Below are 15,205 nucleotides of genomic sequence, written 5' to 3'. Positions count from 1 at the left end.
TGGGAAAGTGGCGCGACAGATGTCTCTCCTTAGTGCAAAACATATGAAAGCCCGCATAGAGTTTGCGAAAACACATGAAGGACTCTCAGACTATGAGAAATAACCTTTTTGGTGATAATTCTAAGAGGTATCTGTGGAGAAAACCAGGTACTGCTCATCACCTGCTCAATACAATCCCAACAGTGAAACATGGTGGTGGCTGCATCATGTTATGAGGGTGTGTTTTAGCTTCAGGGGCAGAACGACTGGTTGCCATTGAAGGAAACATGAATGTGGCCAAGTACAGAGATATCCTGGATGTAAACCTCTTCCAGTGTGCTCTGGATGTCAGACGTGGCCGAAGGTTCACTTTCCAACAAGACAATGACCCTAAGCACACAGCTAAAATAACAAAGGAGTGGCTTTATAACAACTCTCTGACAATTCTTGACTGGCTCAGCCAGAGCCTGACCTAAACCCAATTGAGCATCTCTGGAGAGACCTGCAAATGGCTGTCTACCAATGTTCATCATCCAACCTGACGGAACTGAAGAGGATCTGCAATGAAGAATGGCAGAGGATCCCCAAATCCAGGTGTGAAAAACTTGTTGCATCATTTCCAAGAAGACTCATGGCTGTATTAGCTCAAAAGGTGCTTCTACTCAATACTGAGAAAAGGGTCTGAATACTTATGACCAGGGCCGTATTTGCCACTAGGCACTTGAGGGCACGTGCCTAGGGCGGGGACAGGCGAGGGGGCGGCACCTCAGCAAGGTTTTTTCTTTTTTTCCTTTTTTTTTTTAAATACTAGTCCTGTGCGTCCCTTCCTGAAGAGTAGACAGGGGGCGGCAGAGCGGGAGCCAGAACACGTGGTGCTGGTGCCGACTCTCCCTACTTCCCATGCTGAGACACAGTGACCCCCTGCTCACAGCCTCACTGGTGCCGGGCAGAATGTGACTGCTGAGGTGGAGCAGCGGCGCCCTGTGTCCCGACCCTGGGTCCTGTCCTGGACTCACATTGCTGGCCTGGAGAACTTGCAGTAGAGCAGTACATACACAGTAAGTAGTTTACTGTCTCTGTAATGATCTACCTCCTGGCTCCTGCCCGCGCGCTGCCTGCTGCAATGCACGGCTCTGTCTGTGACTCACCTCACGGTCCTCACCCCTTCCCTTTCATTCCGACAGCCTCATTTCTGACTGTACTAGTGCCTGAGGTTGGAGGAGCCGTGCAAACATAGCAGCCCTTGAATGTTTGATCTTTGCTCCCGGCAGACGGATCCAGAGAGTGAGTGGTGGGGGTGGGGTATAATACACCCCCACTCACTCTGTCTGGGTCCTAGGAGCAAACATTGCCAGTGCTGGTGTGTGTGTGCCTGTATGTACGTGTGTGTCTGTGCGGTGCTGTGTGTGTGCGGGCAACAGAGCTGTATGTGTGTGTGGGCAGCAGAGCTGTATGTGTGTGCGGGCAGCAGAGCTGTATGTGTGTGCGGGCAGCAGAGCTGTATGTGTGTGCGGGCAGCAGAGCTGTATGTGTGTGCGGGCAGCAGAGCTGTATGTTTGTGCGGGCAGCAGAGCTGTATGTGTGAGTGTGCGGGCAGCAGAGCTGTATGTGTGAGTGTACGCGCGGAGCTATATGAATGTGTGTGTCTGTGCGGTGCTGTATGTGTGTGTGTGCGTGCACGGGCAGCGGAGCTGTATGTGTGTGTGTGTGCGGAGCTGTATGTATGTGTGTATGTGTGTGCGGGCAGCAGAGCTGTATGTGTCTGCGTGCACGGGCAGGGCAGCGGAGCTGTAAATGTGTGTGCATGGGCAGCGGAACTGTATGTATGCTTGTGGAGCTGTGTGTGTATGTGGAGCTGTATGTATGTGTGTGTGTCTGTGGGGTGCTGTGTGTGTGTGTGTGTGTGTGTGTGTAGCTCTATGTGTGTGCGGAGCTGTTAGTGCCAGTGTGTCGTCCCATCCCGGACCAACTTTTTACTATTGATGCTGCCTATGCAGCATCAATAGTAAAAAGATAAAATGTTGAAAATAATTCAGTTCATCAGGAGACATACTTATAAGCATTCAGAGAACTTATCTGAGTGACGATTCAGGAGGATAAAGATCACACTCTAAGCCATTAATGTGCGGTGGGGAACAGTGTGCATCCGGTACTCAAGGGCTGATTGAGACCTGTGGGAGAGAATTTCAATTTGTATATAAGTATTGTATATTTAGAATTTTTTCAATCTATTGATACTGTCTGGTGTGTTGTGTTTAGCCCTTTTGAAAAAAAATTTTGGGGCCTGCCGTGTATTATCTCTATCTCTGGTTAAGTGTTGTTTTTGCCCTTATTTATACATTTTGTTAGTTATTTGGTCTCATGGTTACATTGTTTATCCCCTTGCAGGTAGCTTAGGGTGTCACCAGGGATAGACTACGTGGAGTGGGGGCGCCATTTGCGCAGGATTTTAGGGTGCCAACCCCCACTGGCAGGTAGGGCCACCTAGGGAATTTTCTTACAGGTTTCCCTAGTCTGTTGCTTATCATTATAAATGCAACATCTGAACGTATTTTATGATACGCACTAATATATCTGGGCATGTGCAATAAGTTTTCTATTATCAGTTATGATTGTGATAATCTGTTTATGGGTGTATGCTCTGTTGTTTGACTTTTTTTCTATTTCTTGCACGTAAGGGCCTATCAGGGCGATTTAGGGATAGCCTACGTTGAGCGGGGGTGCCACTGCGCAGGATATATAGGGTGCCAACCTCCACGGCAAGGTAGGGGACAGACAGTCGGGTACCTAGGGATCGAGAGCACCCTGTATCTTTGTCTTATATCTTTTGTGTCAAACAACTGGTACTGGTCTTAGGTTGTATGTGGTGTGTGTCTTTATTATAAAGAGTATTATTAAATGTTAAGTTTTATTGGGTATATTATTCTATTCTTATATGGTGTTCATTTGCTGTGAATTCCGTCTGAAGGACTCGAATATGGTTGATAGTCGGACGTGTTGGGGCAGAGAATTCCAGAGGATGGGAGATATTCTGGAGAAGTTTTGGAGGCGGTTGGATCTGGAGCGAATAAGTGTGGAGGAGAGAAGTAGGTCTTGGGAGGCCTGGAGATTACGTGAGGGAAGATATTGGGAGATTAGTTCAGAGATATATGGAGGAGACAGGTTGTGGATGGCTTTGTAGGTCAGTATTAGTAATTTGAACTGGATACGCTGAGGGAATGGAAGCCAGTGAAGAGATTTTCAGAGGGGGGAAGCGGAGGAGTAGTGAGGAGAGATATAAATTAGTCGGGCAGCAGAGTTAAGGATGGACTGGAGAGGTGCAAGGGTGTTAGCAGGGAGGCAGCAGAAAAGGATGTTGCAGTAGTCAAGGTGGGAGATGATGAGGGCATGCACAAGCATTTTATTAGTAGATTGACGGTTGAGGAAAGGACGGATTCTGGAGATATTTTTGAGCTGGAGGCGACAGGAGCGGAGGAGGGAGTTAAAGGTTTTGAATAACTGTTTGGGGTTGTAGGATAGGGAAGATACGAGGGTTGTGAAGTAGGCCTCTTTATCAGAGGTGAGAGCAGATTTAAAAGTGAGTGTTGCTTGTTTGAATACAGTGAAGTAATCTTGCGAGTGTGTTTTCTTCCAACGCCGCTCTGCAACCCTGGACACTTTTTAGTGGTGTTATTGTGCCAAGGTTGTCTATTGATGCGTTGTATACATATATATGTATATATATATATATATATATATATACACACACACACATATACACACCAAGTGGAGTGGCATAGTATACAGTGTGACAAACATTTTTAGTCAGTATAGGCTGCAGACAGTTGTATGGTTTATTCCAGCAGCTCCACAGCGTTCTCCTGCCCTCCAATTAACATGTCAGGCTGATGAGATAAATGTTGAATCTCAGTCAGTCAGTCAGAAAGCTTATCGACGGCTTTAGTCCACACTTGCTCCTCCGCTTGTCCTGTCAGGTTTGATGAACAGAGGAATGCGCATTCATGATACCTTACAGGACGCTGCCCTCACCCAACGTTTGTCTCGAGCAGACGTACCAGATTTTTGGGATTCTAGGACACTTTTTGAGGAAAAAAATAGGAAAAAAGTGATTTTTAATAAAATGGTGGTGCTTCTTATAATCTATGCATCTTGTTGCTTACCGGGGGTGGTGGCTGTGGTAAAGCAGGGTCCCAGGGTCGCTGCTGGAGGAGGCAGGAGTGGGGTGAGGCGGCAGGCAGCAGGCTTGGATGAGGGGGTGTTCCGATGTACGGTGGTGCTGCTGCTGGTGTCCGGCGGTGTTGCTGCTGGTACCTGGCACTGCAGGGGTGCCCGGATGTGCTGCGGGGGTGTCCGATGCTGCTGCCGGAGTCTCCGATGCTGTAGGGGGTTGTGCCGCTATTTTGTGAAAGGCCAGAGCCCTCCACAGTTCCATGGTTTCCTGGGTGGTGGACTCCGGGAAAATGGCCGCCGGGAAACAGCGCATTCGCACCAAGATCTCGGGAGATGAGATCTCTATTGCAAGATCAGCAAGATCTCTATTGAGAAGTTCCCTACAAAACATGAATCTTAATAAAGTGAAGAAATCTTATTTCAGTTTTAAAATTTCCTGCACCAATTTAAAAAAAATACCTGACATTAGAAGTCTGCAAATGTTTATAGCAGCTTGCTAGAGAGAATCAACAGTTATTACATTGGTACCTACTTTTTTTTTGTTTTTTCTGCATATTTTCTTTAGTCACAAAAAGTCTAGATTAGTATAATGAATACGTTTGGTTCTTAAATTGGATTTATTATATTTGTAGTTAATCTTTGTCATGCATATAATTTGAGAACATACTGAAAATAGAATAGGTATGAATGTCAAGTTCCTAACATCTGCTTATTAGCAAGATATACATATATACTGTATATTTAATGACTACAATCCATTTTTACTGTAGTAGTAGTAGTAGTGAGTGGACCATAACTTTCTGGTGAAAATAAAACCACAGGGAATTAGAATTTTCCAGGCGGCTCTGCGCTATGTACATTTTGGTATTACTGCCAGTAGCAGTAGTTTATTTAATAACATTAATTTGTTGCAGCAGGTATAGTACATTCTCCATTTATCACAGTGTAATTGAAAATATAGAGTTAAAGTTATATTATGGACATGTGAATTATTGGTAAAGGCAGGAACTTCAGTCTTTGTATGGTAGCTATTAATCATAATATTGAGTGCTGTACCAAAATACTGTATGAGGTTAGACTATAGATGAAGATGGATGGTAAACATGTTAACATTTTTATTTTTTACTTAGCACTTTTAAAAGTATAGGATTTCAGCATCACAGAGCAAAACTGTTGAATTTGGTAAAGCTTTGTCTGTTATGGAACAGAGAAAAGCTAATTCCAAATGCAGAAATTAGTCCACCAAAACTGATCCAGACTAGTGATGAGCGAGTATACTCGTTACTCGAGATTTTCCGAGCACGCTCAGGTGTCCTCCAGTATATTTGTAAGTACTCGGAGTTTTAGTTTTCTGCACCGCAGCTGAATGATTTACATCTGTTAGCCAGCATAAGGACATGTGGGGATTCCCTAGAAACCAGGCAACCCCCACATGTACTTATGCTGGCTAACAGATGTAAATCATTTAGCTGCGGCGCAGAAAACTGAATCTCAGAGTCTTTACAAATACTCAGATGACACCCGAGCATGCTCGGGAAATCTCGAGTACCGAGTATACTCGCTCATCACTAATCCAGACCAATGAAAGGTCTCTAGTAATACCCACTTTGACTTTAAAAAAAAAACTCTTTATGTGCCATATACTTTAATTGCTAATATCTCTGCAATGGAGAAGCGAATATGAGAAAATAAAAATAAATCAAAACACTTTTTTCTGCTCTGCAGCGACTATATCATCATATGTACAGTTTTATCCCTTCATGTGTCCACGCATTTTACGCGTGCTCACACGCTGAGCCCGCATCTTTCCCCACACTTGGAAGCTGATTTAATCACCCATCAAGTGCCTGTAAAAGCAGCCGGTGGAGTGAAGATCCACTTGTGGCTGTTCACCAATTAAATGTCGCTGTTAATCAATGACATTTAACAGAAAGGAAGCTTTTTAATGATCTCACCCATCAGTGTGCCCATTACACTGGGGAACACAATTTTTTAGGAGTTAGGTCAGACAACTGTTCTTAACTAATTTTTGGATGCTGAATCCAGAAATGATCTCAGTTTTTCTCTATCACGTCAAGTTTTTGAACTATAGGATTTTTGTCTTGTCAAAAATATGTAAACTACTGTACCTAAAAAGTGTTTGGTTTTTTTAAATAGTACAAATAGGCATTTACGACGAGAGGAAGAAGGAGCAGACATGATCTGAAACAAAGGAAATATGTACATATGTAAATAAAACACTGAGATGGAAAGTTACAAGCTTTGAAAACTAACAAAGAAAACAATCATAAAAGATATATAAATAACAACTAAGTGCCCAATGTAAAGAGAAAAGCTATCACAAATCCTATTTGTTCCTACCATGATAAATTTTTTGTGTAAAGATATTGATAATTATGATGTATTGGGAGCTACACACACCTCTCACAACACTGTCTCAGTTGTGACTACTCTTACAAGTTGCCACGTAGCTCTATATGAGTCGAATTGTAATCAGATAACAAGTCTTATTACAGATATCAGTGCAATTGTGCTTCTCTGGCAGGTAAGTTGTGGAGGAAAAACTTGATGTGCTAGAAAAAAAACTGACTACATTTTTGGAATCAGCATGCCAATTTTAGTATAAATCAGCTCAAAAACCTAACTCGACAGAAATTTTTTTTCAAATTGTTCCCCAGTGTTATGTGATCACGGGGCACCAATGAGTTGTCTTAACAGCCTGGGGTCTGCCCGTAGCCGGCGTTTATAGGAGTTTATAAATTTCTGCTATACATAGCATTGCTGAATTGGATGATTGCAGCTTCAAGTCTTCTAAGGGGCCTATTCAAAGCAGTTAAAGTACTAAAAGAAAGTTAAAAATATATAAAAAATAAAAAACACAAAAAAGTTGAAATCACCCCCCTGTTTTCCCCATTAAAATAAAGAAAATAAAAACAAACAAATAAAACATACATATGTTTGGTATCTCCATGCTCAGAAATGTCTAGTCTATAACAATATAAAATAAATTAATCCGATCTATAACTGGCATAACAAGAAAAAAAGAATTATGTTTTTTGGTCTCCACAATATTGCAATAAAATGCAATAAGAGGTGATCAAAACATCATATCTACCCCAAAATCATATAAGTAAAAATGTCAGCTCAGAGCGCAAAATATAAGCCCTCACACAGCCTCAGATTCTGAAAAATGAGCAAGGTCTCAGAAAATGATGAGAAAAGCGAAAATTGTTTTGAACAAATTTCTGACTCTTTTTTTTTTTTCAATATTTCACCCTGAAGCATGTTTTCACCTTCCTGACCAGGTAAATTTTTACAATTCTGACCACTGTCATTTTATGAGGTTATTATTATGGAATAGAGTTGAGCGACATTTACTTTTTTCGGATCGAGTCGGGTTTCGCGAAACCTGACTTTGTCAAAAGTCGGGTCGGGTGAAATCGGACGTTTATTGCAAAAAAGTCCGGGGCCGACTGAAACACAAAACCAAATGCAAGTCAATGGGGAATCAAAGTCCGCAGTGAGTGGAGGCCAGGAAAAAAACACCTACAGTGCCCATTTTAATGCCAAAAACATCAATTCTTATTACTTAAGCTTGTCAATCTTAATTTACTTTATAATAATAGTTAGGCATTGAAAACTGGGGGTCATTTGGCTAAAGTTGTGGGGGGGTAGGGCTGGCTCAAGATTTTCGTGGGCCCAGGAAACGCAAAATACGTCACGACGGTGGAGCAGGGAGAGGTAAGTATTTCAACTTTGCAAGTGCTGTGATCTTGAGCAAGCAGGGGGGGCCCACTCGTTGGCACTGGCACAGGGTCCCTCATAGTATGGTGGGGTGTTTGACGGCGGGTGGCGTTTCCCACTGGCAGAGACACTTTTGCATACTATGAGGGGCCCTGCGCCAGTAATGTCGCCAACGAGTATGCCCCCCCACCTGATGAAGGAACCTGCACTTTCATCTGCACCTTCCTCTTTGACCCCGTGTAAGGTGGTATAGTATGCGGGAAGGGGAATCTGACTTTCAGCAGGGTCAGATTCTGGCTGTGTAGAGTGCAAAGGGAATGTAGTGGTCTGGGTCAATGTACCAGCAGACTCAACTAGCAGTGGCTGGGCAATGGGCAGGATGAGGAGGAAACACAGATATATGCCCAAATAATAAAGTAGGCTAAATGCAGTTCAACATTGGTAACAGGACTAAACAGGCGGCATTGCTTTGTTCAGTGGAGGAACCCTGTAATGAGTGGCAGACACAGTTAGTAGGCCCAAATATTAAAGTAGACTAAATGCAGTTCAAAATTGTTAACAGGCCTAAACGGGCGGCATCGCTTTGTTCAGTGGAGGACAACTGTAATGAGTGGCAGACACAGTTAGTAGGCCCAAATATTAAAGTAGGCTAAATGCTGTTCAAAATCGTTAACAGGCCTAAACGGGCGGCATTGCTTTGTTCGGTGGAAGACAACTGTAATGAGTGGCAGACACAGTTAGTAGGCCCAAATATTAAAGTAGGCTAAATGCAGTTTAAAATTGGTAACAGGACTAAACAGGCGGCATTGCTTTGTTCAGTGGAGGTCAACTGTAATGAGTGGCAGACAGATTTAGTAGGCCCAAATATTAAAGTAGGCTAAATGCAGTTCAAAATTGGTAACAGGAATAAACAGGTGGCATTGCTTTGTTCAGTGGAGGACAACTGTAATGAGTGGCAGACACAGTTAGTAGGCCCAAATAATAAAGTAAGCTAAATGCAATTCAAAATTGGTAACAGAACTAAATAGGTGGCATAGCTAGGTACAGGGGTGGTCTCCTCTGCTGAGGAGCAGACAGTCGTAGTAGGCGCAAAGTATTAACTGGTCTAAATGGAGGCCAGGGCCCCTGTATTTTTTAACTATCATCTATCATTTCAACAAATTTGCATTGGCAGTGCCATTGAAGGATTTAACAGCACAGACTACACAGTGGAGGAGCAGGGAGAGGTAAGTTTTGCAAGTGGTAGAGCACTGTTCGAGCTGGGGGGAACACTCTCTCGTGGGCATTGGTACTGGCACAGGGCCCCACATATTACAACGGTGTGTCTGACGTTGGTTGTGCACCACCACCATCAGAGATACTTCATGGTACTATGAGGGACCCTGTGACAGTGCCGTCGCCCAAAAGTGGGCACATCCACCTGTCCAGGCAAACGGCACTCACACGGGTGCTTGCGCCAGGTGGTGACCACGGCCCTGTGGGGGGAGTCAGTCCATTTAGGGAGGTATAAAAATGGCCTATGTTGGACATTCAGCAGCTGCAATGGAGGAATTGGAGAAGTCAGTAAGAGGAGGCCAAAAGCAAGACATTTTTCCGGCAAGCCGGGAAGGTGGGGCAAAATAATTTGAAATACATGATTGGTTCATTTTAATGAAGGTTAGATCATCAACATTCTGGGTAGCCAGACGTGTCTTTTTTTCGGTCAATATTGAATCAGCAGCACTAAAGACTCTATCTGATGGCACACTAGCAGCAGGACAAGCGAGCTCCTGTAATGCATATTCTGCCAATTCTGGCCAGGTGTCTATTTTTGATGCCCAGTAATCAAAAGGGAATGACCTGTGAGGGAGAGCATCGATAAGGGAGGAAAAGTAGTTCATAACCATACTGGACAAATGCTGTCTCCTGTCACTTTGAATCGATGCAGCAGTACCTGTTGTGTCAGTGTAAAATTCCTTCCGTTATCACTGACTACCTTGCCTGCCTCAAGATGTACACTGCCCAGCCATGACTGAGTTTATTGCTGCAAGTACTCGGCCAGTACTTCCATGGTGTGTCTGTTGTCGCCCAAACACTTCATTTGTAACACAGCCTGCTGACACTTACCACTAGCTGTTCGATAATGGGACACCTTGTGCAACACTGGCAGCTGCAGATGGAGTGGTCATGCGACTGCGCTCTGTGGACGAGCTTTTGCTTCTGGAGGAGGAGGAGAAAGAGCAGGGGTGGCGAACGCATACAGCCAACTGTTTCCTAGACCGTGGGCTATGCAGAACTGTCCCACTATGGCTGTCCCCTGTGGACCCTGCATCCACCACATTAACCCAGTGTGCCGTGATGGACACATAATGTCCCTGGCCATGCCTACTGGTCCGTGCATCTGTTGTGAGGTGCACCTTTCCACTGACTGATTGCCTCAGTGCATGGACAATGCGGTCTTTGACATGCTTGTAGAGGGCTGGGATGGCTTTTCTCGCAAAGAAGTGCCAACTGGGTAGGTCATAGCATGGTACTGCATAAGCCATCAGGTCTTTGAAAGCTTCGCTTTCAACCAACCGGTAGGGCATCATCTCTAATGAGATTAGTATAGCAATGTGGGCGTTCAAATCCTGTGTATGTGGATGAGAGGTTGAGTACTTTCTTTTCCTAACGAGAGTCTCTTGTAGGGTGAGCTGGACTGGAGAGCTGCATATGGTGGAACTAGCTGTTTTGGTGGTGGACATGGCGGATTGAGAGATGGTTGGTGATTTACTTTCATTCTGAGCAGGTGCACCAACGGCACAGGACGTTTGGTAGTTAGTCAAGGCTTGCAAGTGCATGCTGGTTAAATGTCTAAGCAGGCACATTGTATTTAAATTTTGAAGATTCTTCCCTCTGCTAAAGGTTTTTGAGCATTTATTACAGATAACTTTTGACTGATCATTCAGATCTTGGTTAAAAAATGTAAAAAATTGCCACACTACACTCTTCCTACTATGGAATACCTTTTCAGGCATTGCACGCTGTGCTACTTTTATCGGATGGCCACGCTGTCCTAAAACTGTTTTTGTTTTTGACACACATTTTTGGCCTGATACGGGCCTGCCAGTTTACAGCTGTTGCGATGTAAATGGCTGCTGCGGATCATCCTCCTCCGCTTCTGAGCTACTGGCAGCGGCACCCTCTTCCCCCAATGGCTGCCAATCTGGGTCAACAACTGGGTCATCTATCACCTTCTCTTCAATGTCATGTGCACCTTCCTCTGTGTCACCATGTAAGGTGCTATAAAGTTCGGGACGGGGCACCATAGTCTCAGCAGGGTCAGATTCTGGCTCAGTACACTGCGAGGGCAATGGAGTGATCTGAGTCAATGGAACAGCATAATAATCTAGCTGTGGCTGAGCATCAGTGCACTCCATGTCTGATTCATCTTGTAATGGGCAGTTAGCAATTTCCCTTTCTAACCCAGGCACGGTATGTGTAAAGAGCTCCATGGAGTAACCTGTAGTGTCACCTGATGCATCCTTCACTTTTGGTTTGGGTGAAGGACACAAGGAAACGTCTTGTTCCTGACCGGAAGCATCCACTGACAACTCGCTGCTTTTATATTTGGAACTTTCTGAAGAGGAGGCGAAAGAGCTAGAGGCTGAGTCAGCCAAAACTTTTTCCTGCTGCTCAGGCTTTAAAAGCTGTTTTCCTACTCCCAGATAAGGGAGCCTTCGAGGCTCCGTGTAGCCAGACGATGACGCTGGCTCAACACCTCCAGCCTTAGGTGCTTGTTGTGAATTCCGCTCTTGGGCTCCCTCCGGTGGTTGTAAGTAGCATTTTTGTGAGTTCTGCTCTTGGGCTCCCTCCTGTGGTTTTAAGTGGTATGGCTGCTTCTTGAATTTAGCTTCAGCAGCTGTTTTCACTGATCGTCTTTCTGGCTCGGCTATATTAGTCTGGCCTTATCCCTCCTTCAATGCATTTGTCAATTGTTCCTGCCTGGAGTCATTGCTCTTAGAATTTTCCTAACACTCTGACCAGTTCAGCAAAAGCTAAGTCCTTGCTTTTCCTTTTGCAGTTCACTTGTTGTGGACTTGTTGTTCAGCACTTTCTATGTTTTGTTCATTTGTCCAGCTTATCAGTATGGATCTATTCAGCTAGGCTGGAAGCTCTGGGCAGCAGAGTTTGCCCTCCACACCTTTAGTTAGGTGTGGAGATTTTTGCATTCCTCTGCGGTGGACTTTTTCTAGTTTTTATTACTGACCGCACAGCGTTCTGTCCTGTACTTTTTCTATCTAGCTAGAAGTGGCCTCCTGTGCTTAATCTTGTTTCATACTACGTATGTCTTTCCCTTCTCCTCTCACAGTCATTACTTGTGGGGGGCTAATCTATCTTTTGGGGATTTTCTCTGAAGCAAGATAGTTTTCCTGCTTCTATCTTTAGGGGTAGTTAGCTCTTAGGCAGTGACGAGATGCCTAGGCAGAGTTAGGAGCATTCCACGGCTACTTCTAGTGTTGTGTCGAGCTTAGGGACTGCGGTCAGAATAGTTACCACCTGCTCAGAGCTAGTCGCATGTCGCTCCTTAATCACCAGACCATAACAGTACAACTGGCCAAAAATGAGCTGAGTGCATCTCAAAAGAAGGAAAAGAAAAAGAGTTCTGAGCCATTTTTTTTTTCTTTAGTTTGTTTTGTCTTTTTCCTTCCTCTTAATTTCTGGGTGATTCAGGATTTGGATGCAGGCATGGATGTTCAGGGGTTGTTTTCTCGTGTGGATCAGCTTGCTGCAAGAGTACAGAGCATTCAAGATTATGTTGTTCAGACTCCGGCCTTAGAGCCTAGAATTCCTACTCCGGATTTGTTTTACGGGGATAGATCTAAGTTTTTGAACTTTAAAAATAACTGCAAATTGTTTTTTGCTCTGAAACCCCGTTCCTCTGGTGACCCCATTCAGCAAGTAAAAATAGTTATTTCTCTGCTGCGTGGCGACCCTCAGGACTGGGCATTCTCTCTTGAGTCAGGGGATCCGGCATTGCTCAATATAGATGCATTCTTTCAATCGCTCCGATTATTGTATGATGAACCTAACTCTGTAGAGCATGCTGATAAAACACTCTTGGCCCTGTGTCAGGGTCAGGAAGCGGCAGAATTATACTGCCAGAAATTTAGAAAATGGTCTGTGCTCACTAAATGGAATGAGGACGCTCTGGCAGCAATTTTCAGAAAGGGTCTTTCTGAAGCCCTTAAAGATGTTATGGTGGGGTTTCCCACGCCTGTTGGTTTGAGCGAATCTATGTCTCTGGCCATTCAGATTGATCGGAGCCTGCGCGAACGCAAAGTGGTGCACCATATGGCAGTGTCCTCTGAGCAAAGTCCTGAGGCCATGCAATGTGATAGGATTTTGACTAGAGCGGAACAGAGGGGATACAGACGTCAGAATGGGCTGTGTTTTTACTGTGGTGATTCTACTCATGCTATTTCTGATTGCCCTAAGCGTATTAAGAGGGTCGCTAGATCTGTTACCATTAGTACTGTGCAGCCTAAGTTTCTCCTGTCTGTGACCCTGATTTGCTCATTGTCATCTTTTTCTGTCATGGCATTTGTGGATTCGGGCGCTGCTCTGAACTTAATGGACTTATAATTCGCTAGGCGCTGTGGTTTTTCTTTGCAGCCTTTGCAGAGTCCCATACTCTTGAGGGGTATTGATGCTACACCATTGGCCAAGAATAAACTTCAGTATTGGACTCAGCTGACTATGTGCATGGCTCCTGCACATCAGAAAGATTGCCATTTTCTGGTGTTGCATAATTTACATGATGTTGTTGTACTGGGTTTTTCATGGTTACAAGTACACAATCCAGTGCTGGATTGGAAATCAATGTCTGTGACTAGTTGGGGTTGTCAAGGGTTACATAGTGACGTTTCTTTAATGTCAATTTCCTCTTCCCCTCTTCTGATGTTCCTGAATTTTTGTCAGATTTCCAGGATGTATTCGATGAGCCCAAGTCCAGTTCCCTTCCTCCACATAGGGACTGTGATTGTGCTATTGACTTGATTCCTGGCTGTAAGTTCCCTAAGGGCCGACTTTTCAATCTGTCTGTGCCAGAGCATGCCGCCATGCGGAGCTATGTTAAGGAGTCTTTAGAGAAGGGGCATATTCGGCCATCTTCGTCACCATTGGGAGCGGGATTCTTTTTTGTTGCCAAGAAGGATGGCTCCTTAAGACCCTGTATTGATTATCGCCTTCTTAATAAGATCACGGTCAAGTTCCAATACCCTTTACCTTTGCTCTCTGATTTGTTTGCTAGGATTAAGGGGGCTAGTTGGTTTACCAAGACTGACCTTCGAGGGGCATATAATCTTGTTCGTATTAAACAGGGTGACGAATGGAAAACTGCATTTAATACGCCCGAAGGCCATTTTGAATACCTGGTGATGCCTTTCGGGCTTTCTAATGCTCCTTCTGTATTTCAGTCCTTTATGCATGATATTTTCCGCAATTATCTTGACAAATTCTTGATTGGGTATTTGGATGATATTTTGATTTTTTCCAATGATTGGGAGTCTCATGTGAAGCAGGTCAGGATGGTATTCCAGATCCTTCGTGATAATGCTCTATTTGTGAAGGGGTCTAAGTGCCTATTTGGAGTTCAGAAGGTCTCTTTTTTGGGATTTATTTTTTCCCCTTCGTCTATAGAAATGGATCCTGTTAAGGTCCAAGCCATTCATGACTGGATTCAACCCACATCTGTGAAGAGCCTTCAGAAATTTTTGGCTTTGCTAATTTTTATCGCCGTTTCATTGCCAACTTCTCTAGTGTGGTTAAACCCCTGACCGATTAGATGAAGAAAGGCGCTGATGTGACTAATTGGTCCTCTGAGGCTGTTGAGGCCTTTCAGGAGCTTAAACGCCGATTTACTTCTGCCACTGTCTTGCGTCAGCCGGATGTTTCTCTTTCCTTTCAGGTTGAGGTTGACGCTTCTGAGATTGGGGCAGGGGACGTTTTGTCACAGAGGAATTCTGATGGTTCCTTGATGAAGCCATGTGCCTTCCTTTCCCGAAAGTTTTCGCCTGCGGAACGCAATTATGATGTTGGCAATTGGGAGTTGTTGGCTATGAAGTGGGCATTTGAGGAGTGGCGACATTGGCTTGAGGGAGCCAAGCACCGCATTGTGGTCTTGACCGATCATAAGAATCTGATTTACCTTGAGTCGGCCAAGCGGCTGAACCCTAGACAGGCTCGGTGGTCCCTGTTTTTCTCCCGTTTTGATTTTGTGGTCTCATATCTTCCAGGATCTAAGAATGTTAAAGCGGATGCTCTCTCTAGGAGTTTTTTGCCGGATTCTCCT

Source organism: Ranitomeya imitator, chromosome 1 (assembly GCF_032444005.1).
Source record: "Ranitomeya imitator isolate aRanImi1 chromosome 1, aRanImi1.pri, whole genome shotgun sequence".
NCBI classification, from domain to species: domain Eukaryota; kingdom Metazoa; phylum Chordata; class Amphibia; order Anura; family Dendrobatidae; genus Ranitomeya; species Ranitomeya imitator.
Note: the sequence above shows the minus strand (reverse complement) of the source record.